Here is a 9,239-nt window from a genome sequence, read left to right on the forward strand (position 1 = left end):
AGAAGAAGATAGTGAGTTTCCTCTGCACACTGTCCTTGTAGTATAAGAACACAGTATTTCCCGTCAGGATCAATCAAACTGTCAGAATTTTGTGTTCCTTCTTCAATGCAACTTCATCTTTTCTATGCATATTTAACTCTTCCCTCAATCAATAAATCAGTGCGTTTATTTTTCACCAAACTACTCTGTGTCATCTTTAAAAAATCCATAAATTCTCAAGGACCAGCTCCAGAGTGGAATGACCTTAAGGCTTTCTCAACAACAACCAGTTTTGTGAACAAAACCATGTCTGCAGTACCTGAAAACCTTTTCTTCTCAGAGTGCTTGTATTCAGTGCTGTTTCCACTCTGCTAATAGAGGAATTGGGGTGAACATAAGCTTAGCAGCTGAGGTCTCTCTGGCCTGTGCTCCCTGGTGCTTCTCCATCCTGTGTTAACCAAGGTCCATCTGGCCGGGCTGAAGATCCCTCTGGTGTTGGCCTGCTGGGCACCCCACCCGTGTGTGCAGGAAAGTGCAGTCTGGGCAGGGCAGCTGGTAGCACTTTGCAGTATGGGCTGCTGAGTTAAACCAGTGGTGATCAGAGCTGGCCTTCCATACCTGCCTTATCACACTCTGTCACCCCTGCAAACACAAGTTGTGTCCATGGGTGCACGAAGGGAGGTGCAAACAGAAATTGAGATGGCAGCATTGGTGCTGCTGCAGTCGTTGGAATGTCCCCCAGGTCCTCTCAGCTCTGACTACTGCCAGCTGTGCTGCCTCCCATGAGGGGGACAGAGTCCTGCCATTCCAGACCTTTGGGGAATAAAACTGATGAGAAAATCAGACCTTTTTATTTATTATTTTTTTTTACCATCTCTGTCGTGTCAGTATTTTGATCCCTTCTTCATTTCTGAACTTCCATTAGCATATGGAGAGCAACAAAACGAAACAATGGGGCAGGTTCTGTGTGTGGCAGGCCTGTTCCTGGGTTTGTCTGCTAAGCTGCTTGAGTTCACCTACCACATTAGGCTCAGCACTGTGCCATATGGCACGGCCTGCCACCAACATCAACAAAGCCACACTGAAGCCAGTGCTTGTCACAGCAGAAACCTGGAACCTGCATCTGATACATGTTTTAAATGCATATATTAGGTCCAACACTGTGCGGCCCTTTGGCTTAGCTTTTGATCTTCCTGTCTGAACTTTGATTTATTCACTAGATTAAGGGCTGCTTGGCTTGTAGGTGTTTCACTACAGATGATACCAGGTGAACAACTGTGTACAGAAAGGCCAGCATATGGGGAAGAGGCTTCAGAGCCAGCACTAGCAGCCATACAGAAACAAAGGGCTGAGAGACAAGGACTTGGTTTTGTTGTGTGAGAGTTCAGAATAGGAGGGGGGAAAGGAAAGACAAGAATTTGGATGCAAAATACAGGCCCTCATCCAGCACAGCCGCAGATAAACACCAAGCTTTGTCCTTGTGGGCTCACTGGAGTTGCTGGAACTAATGGTGTAGAAAAAGCAAGCAACAAGCTTTGAAGGTTTTCAGGACTTGAGGCAATGAGTGTCCCCAGACTTCTTATGTCTCAGGTCACTTTTCAGTTCTTCGTGTAGCCATTCTCTCCCACTTTTACTCCAAAATGCCCTTTTGGCTGCAGCTGCAGAGGGAAAAGATGAGGAGACTATTTAATGTACTGTATCACTGGGAACAAGAGGAGCTGGTGCTTTGTTCCTTGCCAGCCTCTCCTGAGTCAGGAGTTGATCATTACAGGCTGCTCTCCTACAGGGGAGCTGCAGGACCCTGGCTGATGCAGATAGCTCTTAACATTTAGCTGGTGGGGATAGTAAAACGATATTTATGTATATTGTCTTGAGAATCACGGAGCTAAATAAATGTGACAGTTTTCATTTGGCATCCCCAGCCTTGCTGCTGTCGCTCAGGGTTTTTCTCTTTGCCACAGAACATGAAATCACTGTCAGTTTGATAGTATATAGCAGTGTTCCTGAAGCACAAAGGTTAGGGGGGTGGGAAGCGCGTCAGGATTATTTACGTTTGCTATGCATGAAGTGGCACTCGGGGAGCGAGGCAGGCTGCCAAGACCGAGAGGAATCGGGGCTGTCTAGTTGCTCTCTTGTATCTCTCCATGCTGGATTGTCAGGGTAGGATTTATAAAAATTGCTTCAAAACAGTATCATCTTTCCTCAAATGGACGTGCCCCCGTCTGGCACAGCGATTGCCATTATTGCTATTCTCATGACAAAGCGTCTATCAATCTCCACTTTGTTTATAAACAAATCTGCCTGCCCTGCATAAGAAATAGATAGGCTGAGGAAAAACACCATTACCAAAGGAATAAGTTAATTATATTTCAGGATCTCAGCAGGGAATGCTATCTCAGACTATTCAGTAAGATCTGACCAGTGGAGTTATAATTAAAAAATGTCCCCAGGGAGGAACTTGTAAATTATTTACTGTAAGGGGCTTTTCCAGGCTCTTTTAGTTTAATTACACACTCTGGAAGAGAAAGGACTCAGAACCAAATTAACTAAGATGTTGAAATGGCTTTGTTAAAATCATGTTTACAGCTAAGCAAGTGGGTGACTGTGAGGAAGGTTCAAATATAGGACAAATCTTTGAAAGCTGACATTACTCATGGTTTAAAAATCATACGGAAAGCACCAAAAAGTCTGTGCATAGAAAATGCAATTGATGGTTTTGTCCAGTATTCCCATTAGCCTCAGAAGACTTAGTATGAGCCCAGATCTGACAGTGCCTCATGGTCATTTCTTTTGTGGAAAAGGAACTGACTTCTGTGGGCTTTTCTGTGGGGTACAGAGGAAACTGGTTGAACTTGATGGTCTCACAGGTCTTTTCCAACCTGAACGATTCTATGAGTCCATGATTCTAAGCCTTGACAGAGGGAGATGAAAGATTAGAGGTGATGATGGAGAGGCAGAATAAGAGGATTCTGGCACGGTCTGAATTTCCCATCACTCTCTCACCATTTGGGACATTTTAACTCAAAGCAGGCTGGTTAACCTTTAGTGGAAGGTGGGCTGAGTGTGTCCATTGGTGCTGAGGGACAGGCACTTTTCAAATATGTAGATGTAGACAGTTGGCATGATCTCTGGTCAGATGTGGAGAATGGAAGTCAAGAAAGTTCCCCCCTCCATCTCAACCACTGACTCATTGCTTGGCCAAGAAGGAGGCATTATCTAATATCTGTTTGCTAAGGCATAAGGCAGCCAGGAATACTCTATCTGCCTGCCTGTTGATGCCAAATTCTATGTATGTAATGGCCTTTCAGCTGCAGTTGCCCTTGAATTTGTTTCATTCTGAAAAGCCCCACGTCTGCTGTGGCACCTTCACCACAGAGCCAAGGGCTGCACAGAGCAGCCAGCCAGGCACAGCTGCTGGGGCCCATATACATATGTGGGCACTTCTTTTCACCCTGGGCCTCCTTTTTCTTTCAAATTTATTGCACTTACATGTCTTGCTTAGATGGAAACTGCTCCAGAGTTAAGGACCTCATACCCCCTGCATGTGTACAGTCCTCAGCAGCTGCCATGTGATTGTAGCCTGGGGGTATCATTATCACATCCTAAGCAATAAGTTCTCCACCTTCAGGCAAACTATCTGCAAATCTGGAGATGAAAGCTGCTTTAGTCGTTCATCAGGCAGATGAGATCTCTGCTTTTATTTTGTTATACTGTAAATCTGCTACTTAGTTTTCTAGTCTCTCTGCAAACTACTGAATCATAAAAATGCTCGTAGCAAATGCCAGCTTGTCTGTCACCAGTATAATGCATTTTAAATGGCTTATCAGCTCCAAGAGAAGACTACAATACTTTGGAGATGATTTGGATATATAGTTAGGGAACAAAATATGTTGTCAGCTTTTGAATTGTCTTGATCAATAGATTTTATTTTGTATTTTACTTTAGTGCATCTAGTAGTACTTTGGGAGGAAAGAGAAGATATCCCTAAATTTCTGCAAGTGTAGCCTTTTGATGGGGAAAACTGCAGAAGAAGAGTGGAGTAGGACAGAATGTAAACCAAAGGATTCTTCTTGAAAGGGCAGGACTATAAGGTTCAAATACTCTGAGCAGAAGTACTGCCATTTCATTATTAGAAGCGGTGAGTCCATATTAACCTTTATGGAAAAGTACTGTAGGCTATAATAAAGCTGAATACCTTTCTATAGCATTTTTTATCACCTTGTCAAATTTAATAAAATATTACTAACAAAAAAGTTCTATTAGGATGGCTAAAAAAAGTACTGGAAAGGATCATTTCCTATTGAATAGTTTAGATTCACCATTCCCCCCACAGTATATGAGTGTCCAAATGGTGGAGCAGGTCATTGGTCATTTCCCACTGAATTATGGGGACTTCATTCTGCTCCTTATCCCTGTTTTCCAGATCAGGGGGCTGGGTACCTGAACTATTAGAGACCAAGGCAAAGAAGGTTTTAAGTACCTCAGTTTTTTCCTCATCCTCTGTCTCTATGTTTCCCCTTACCTCCAATGGACACTGTCCTTAGCCCTAAGGGCACCTGTGGGCACCTTCCACAGCAATAGCCAGGTTAAGCCCTAGTTGGGCTCTGGCCCCTCTAATTTATTCTCCCTCTGTAGCCTCACAACATCCTTGTAGCTCAGCCAGGTCAGTCTTACCCATTGGTTTATCTTTTGGCACATGGAGGAGGCCTGTTTGCACCTTTAGGGTTTCTTTCTTGAAGGATATCCAGCCTTCCTGGCCTCCTCTGCCCTTCAGGAGCTGCCTCCCAAGGGACTCTGTCAGCCAGACTCCTAAAAACAGGCCCAAGTCCAAGGCACACATTCTGCTGACCCCCCTCCTTCCCCAAGAATTAGGAAACTATTGATAATTTTCTGATCACTGTGCCCAAGGAAGCTTTGAACTATCACATCACCACTTTTGTAATTCCTGGTGTGGGAAAAAACCCGTGGTCCCCTGGGAACACCACCATTGGAACCTACCAGCCCTTTAATACAGGCAAAAGTGGAAAACTGGCAAGAAAAAACAGGGAAATTTAACAGAAAGCTGGAGCTGAGGCAGGAATTTGGGGAGGTTTAGATACAATCAAGTCATGCTGAAAAAAGGGGAAAAGAGATTACCCTCTAAGAACTGGATTGCAATGACTTGGTGGGAGATGAAAGAGCTTAGCTCAGACTTCAGCAGTTTTGCAGCCACCCTCCTGGGGACACCTTGCAGGAGTCAGTGACCAGATGCAAACTGCCCCTTTGCAGCCCTGATAACTAGGCTAAAAAAAACTTTACAAAGGCTGGTAGACACTTGCTTCCCTGAGGCTTCTCCTGCCTGGGCTGGTAGGACTTTGACAGACCCCCCATGCTGTAACTCTGCCGTGTCCCTAACACAGGACACTCACGTATGAACACGGTTGTTATCATAAATTAAGAGCCCTGGGAAGAGCCTGGAAGTTGGCCGTAAATCTGGTGGTAAGCGAGCAGCAGGGGCTGGGCTGCACATCATTAATAAAGATGTTGAAGAGGCACAGGCGCTGTGTTGCTGTGGATGTTGTTGCTCAGGGCTCCACCACAGCACAGCTGAGATTTGGTACACACAGGGCTATCAGTCAAAGACTCTTTGCTGGCTTAAAAACGAGCCAGGTTACTGTTGGTAGAAGATGTTCTTGGTGATGAGGTTTTCATTTTACTTTTATTTAAAGCAAGAAAAAAAGTCTGTCTCCATTTCTCAACATAACACAAATTCCTGATGGAATTCCACAGCTTATTGAACAGTGCTGTGAACACTTTGTTTTGAATAATTTGCGCCAAAATTAAAGTGAGGTTTAAAGCTCTGTGTGACACTGGTCTTGGCCGTTGTGAGCACAATCTCCAGCACAACAGGCCTCTGGCTGGGATTAGTCCCAGCACAATGCAGATTATTCAAGAGGAAGAATAAAGAGGTAAGAGGAGGGGATTATAGTGCAATAGGCTTAAACCTGGTTTTGCATAAGGGCTTGGGAGCAGCAGCAAGACCAGGCAGGCTATTTTCTCACCATTTGAATACTTCAAATCCAGTCTGATGTATAACTTTCTGCCTTTGCCTCTATTTTCCCTGATGGGTATACAAATTTTTGGAATAAGCATCCTCCTTCAACATTTATAGGACACTCTGTGGTGCATGGACAGAAGCCATAAGGGGCACAGCAGCTGTCTTACTTACTGTGGCACCCAGAAATGAAATGTTTCTCCCTGAGGACAGCAGGCAGAGGGCTGCAGCTGTCTGGGCATCATGGAGGAGGGGGAAGAGGAGCAGCAAGGGTGAATGGCCTGGGAGGAGGGAAAGGAGCAGCTCTTCACTGGGGGCTGTCACAGACTCACCCCCTGTCGTTCAGGAAACTTTTTATACGGAGCCATGGGAACACAAATATTTATGGATTTTTTTTAAACAAAATGTAAGTTGGATTTTAAAGCAAGCATTTGTCTAAAATTAGAAGCCATGGGCCTCAGATGTTGTAGAGTGTGACAGGAGAAGGAGCTAATTGCAAGCAAACTTCTACCCCTCTTGATTATTGTTGTAACACAGAGATCATTAACATGATGGTCTAAACATGAAGTAAGTTGTTTGAATATTAAACTGTAGAATCCTTTTTCTGATCTCCAAGCCACTATCTAAAGTAGATGGGATGTGTGTGTAAAAAAAGAGGTTTGGACTCTGCCCCCATCTGATGCTGTGTCGCTCCCTGTCAACATGTTAACTGCTGCCAGGAGGCTGCAAAATGGCATTTTCAACATTCTGATTTGTTTGTGGGTGTATTTAATACCTGATCCACATGTTCATCTGCAAGCTCTCACGTGGCCATGGAGGTGCTGCCTCCTATGGTCCTCCCTTATCTTCTGGTTTCCAGCACAACTGGCCCTGCCTGGAGATTTAGGGCATTTGAATCAAGGGAGGTGGGAAAGGAGAGAGGCCATTTGCCAAATGAGCATTTCCAGGGCTTTGGGAAGGTGCCCAAGTTCCAGGTTGTGTGCTTTCAAACTGCTGTCTTCAGGCAGAGGAGGAGGAAGAGGAGGTGGCCAGTATGGACAGCCTCCCGGTGCAGGAGGGCAGTTGAAAAGGTGACCAAATTCTACACTATTTTCCTGTTTTCTGAGCGCATGGAACAGCACAAACATCCCTTTGGTGCTTAAAATACAGTAAAGCACTTCCCAGAGAGGAAGAATTCGCCTGCAGCTGAGCACCCTGCTTCTTTCCAAGGTATCCACAATGCTGCTGTTCCCTGAAGTGACCTCTGTTTGGTGTCACTTGGAAGATGGGTCAAGAGCAGTGTAAGCACACTAAAATCCTATCATTTACCCTTCTACCCTGATGAATTTTATTTCTCAAATAGCTGTTGTGCCATACGAGAGGTGGTGTACAAAGAAGACCCAGTATAGGAACTGTTTTGCAAGAGAATAATGATGTTGGGAGGCAAATACAAGCTTATTAATCATATGCAGACCAAAAAATCCAAAACAAAGCAACAAACTAATATTCAAAAACTTCTCTACTCATTTTGAGTCTGGTTTTAGGATGTGTGTGTGAGACACAGATCTGCTTATCCTCACTCCATTATTCTCCATATTACTCTGACAGCAGGTAGTGTTTGAGGCAACACTGAAACTATTATTGTTATTATTAAACACTATTAAAGGCATTGAGCCCAGAGCACTTATTAAGGAAACTATTTGTTCAAGGAGGAGACTTAACAGCTTTGGCTTCGTGGCTTCCTTCCTGTGTAACACTTTGGAGCACAGGAAAGCAGATCTTGACTTCAAGGGTTATAGCTGTGTCTGCTGAAGAGCTTGAGAAGGATCAATGTAAAATGAATCCTAGCACAGCCTATCCCCAAGAGCACAGCAAATTAATCCACCACTAGTTTCTCTCTGTCTGGAACTGGAAAATACAAACAGAAAGTGAAATTTGTGCTGATAATTACTTTGGCAGCTGTCACATGTGCATGGTGTAAAGGATCAGCACAGACAAAGCTTCCAATATGGTGATAGCCTGTGGTAATGGCTATGATTAAGAGGAAGCTAATTAGAATATTTTACACATTCAGTCCCCACAGTTCACTGCTCTTTAAGTAAATTTGCATTTGGGAAGGGAGTCTTGTTTTTGATGTACATGGATAGTGTTCCCTGCAGACTTCCATTGATTTACACCGTAGCCATTTGTACCAGAGCATTTTCTTTGGTAGCTCACCAAACATTACAGCTTACACAACAAAACTCAGAAAAGATTTGTCCTAGTTCTTCTTACAAACAAGCAGGTACAAATACACAGAACAGAGATTTTTAAGGTTACCTTAAAAAATAAAGGAATTTCGTCTAATGCTTCTTTTTCAGTGTTGCTTCAAACACTACCTACTATCAGAATAATATGTGAGGAATAATGGATTGTGGATAAGTAGATCTGTTTCTCACACATGTGCCCCAAAACCAGATCCAGAATGAGTGAGAAGCTTTTGAGTAGTACTTTGATTTCTAAGTCACGTAAGTATTTGCAATTTTATCCAGGATGGAGATGCACAGGCAAAGAGACTGGTTTCAAGCAGCATGAGCATCCTCAAGTGCTTTTGTGTTGGAGGTATTAATCCACATATGGGTATTCAACTACTATCAGAACAAACTGTGCCACTGCACTAGAATCAGATGAAAATATGCAAAGCAGGTAGCTTGAGGCTCATTTGTACTAAAGTTCCTCTGGCTGTTTGAAGAGACTTTGTAATGTCAGCATACTCCCACCTGAGCATATTCTTTATTGTGAGCATTGTAAAGTGGCCTTCCTGGATGCAAAAATGGGACCTGAATACATTTACTTCAAGGATGCAAGCTTTTTTTTTTTTTTTCCTCTTAAGTAAAAAAATGACCAGAATCAAACTAACCTAATTTCTTTCTTTCTTTCTTTCTCTCTTTTTCACTTTCTCTGTTTCTCTTTTGAAATTATGGAAATATAGAGTGAGAATTGGAAGAAATATATAAAAAATCTGGATTATCCCCGTCTTATTTCTCCTGCTTATGTTTTATCCTTTCCTGTCCTTGTCATTGCTCCTCTCTCTCCTCCTCATAGTTATCATCCTTGTTATCCTTATCAGCATTATTAGTTTTGCTGGCATCCAATTCAAAAGCTCTCCATCCCATCAAAGGTTTGTATTTTCAGATGCAGGAGAGAGGCTTTGGATAGAATCCCACCTTTTGGGGGCCCTTGGAGATGCATGGGGGAGAAAAGGCAG

This window comes from Zosterops lateralis, assembly GCF_965231275.1.
Source record: "Zosterops lateralis genome assembly, chromosome: 13".
Taxonomy (NCBI): domain Eukaryota; kingdom Metazoa; phylum Chordata; class Aves; order Passeriformes; family Zosteropidae; genus Zosterops; species Zosterops lateralis.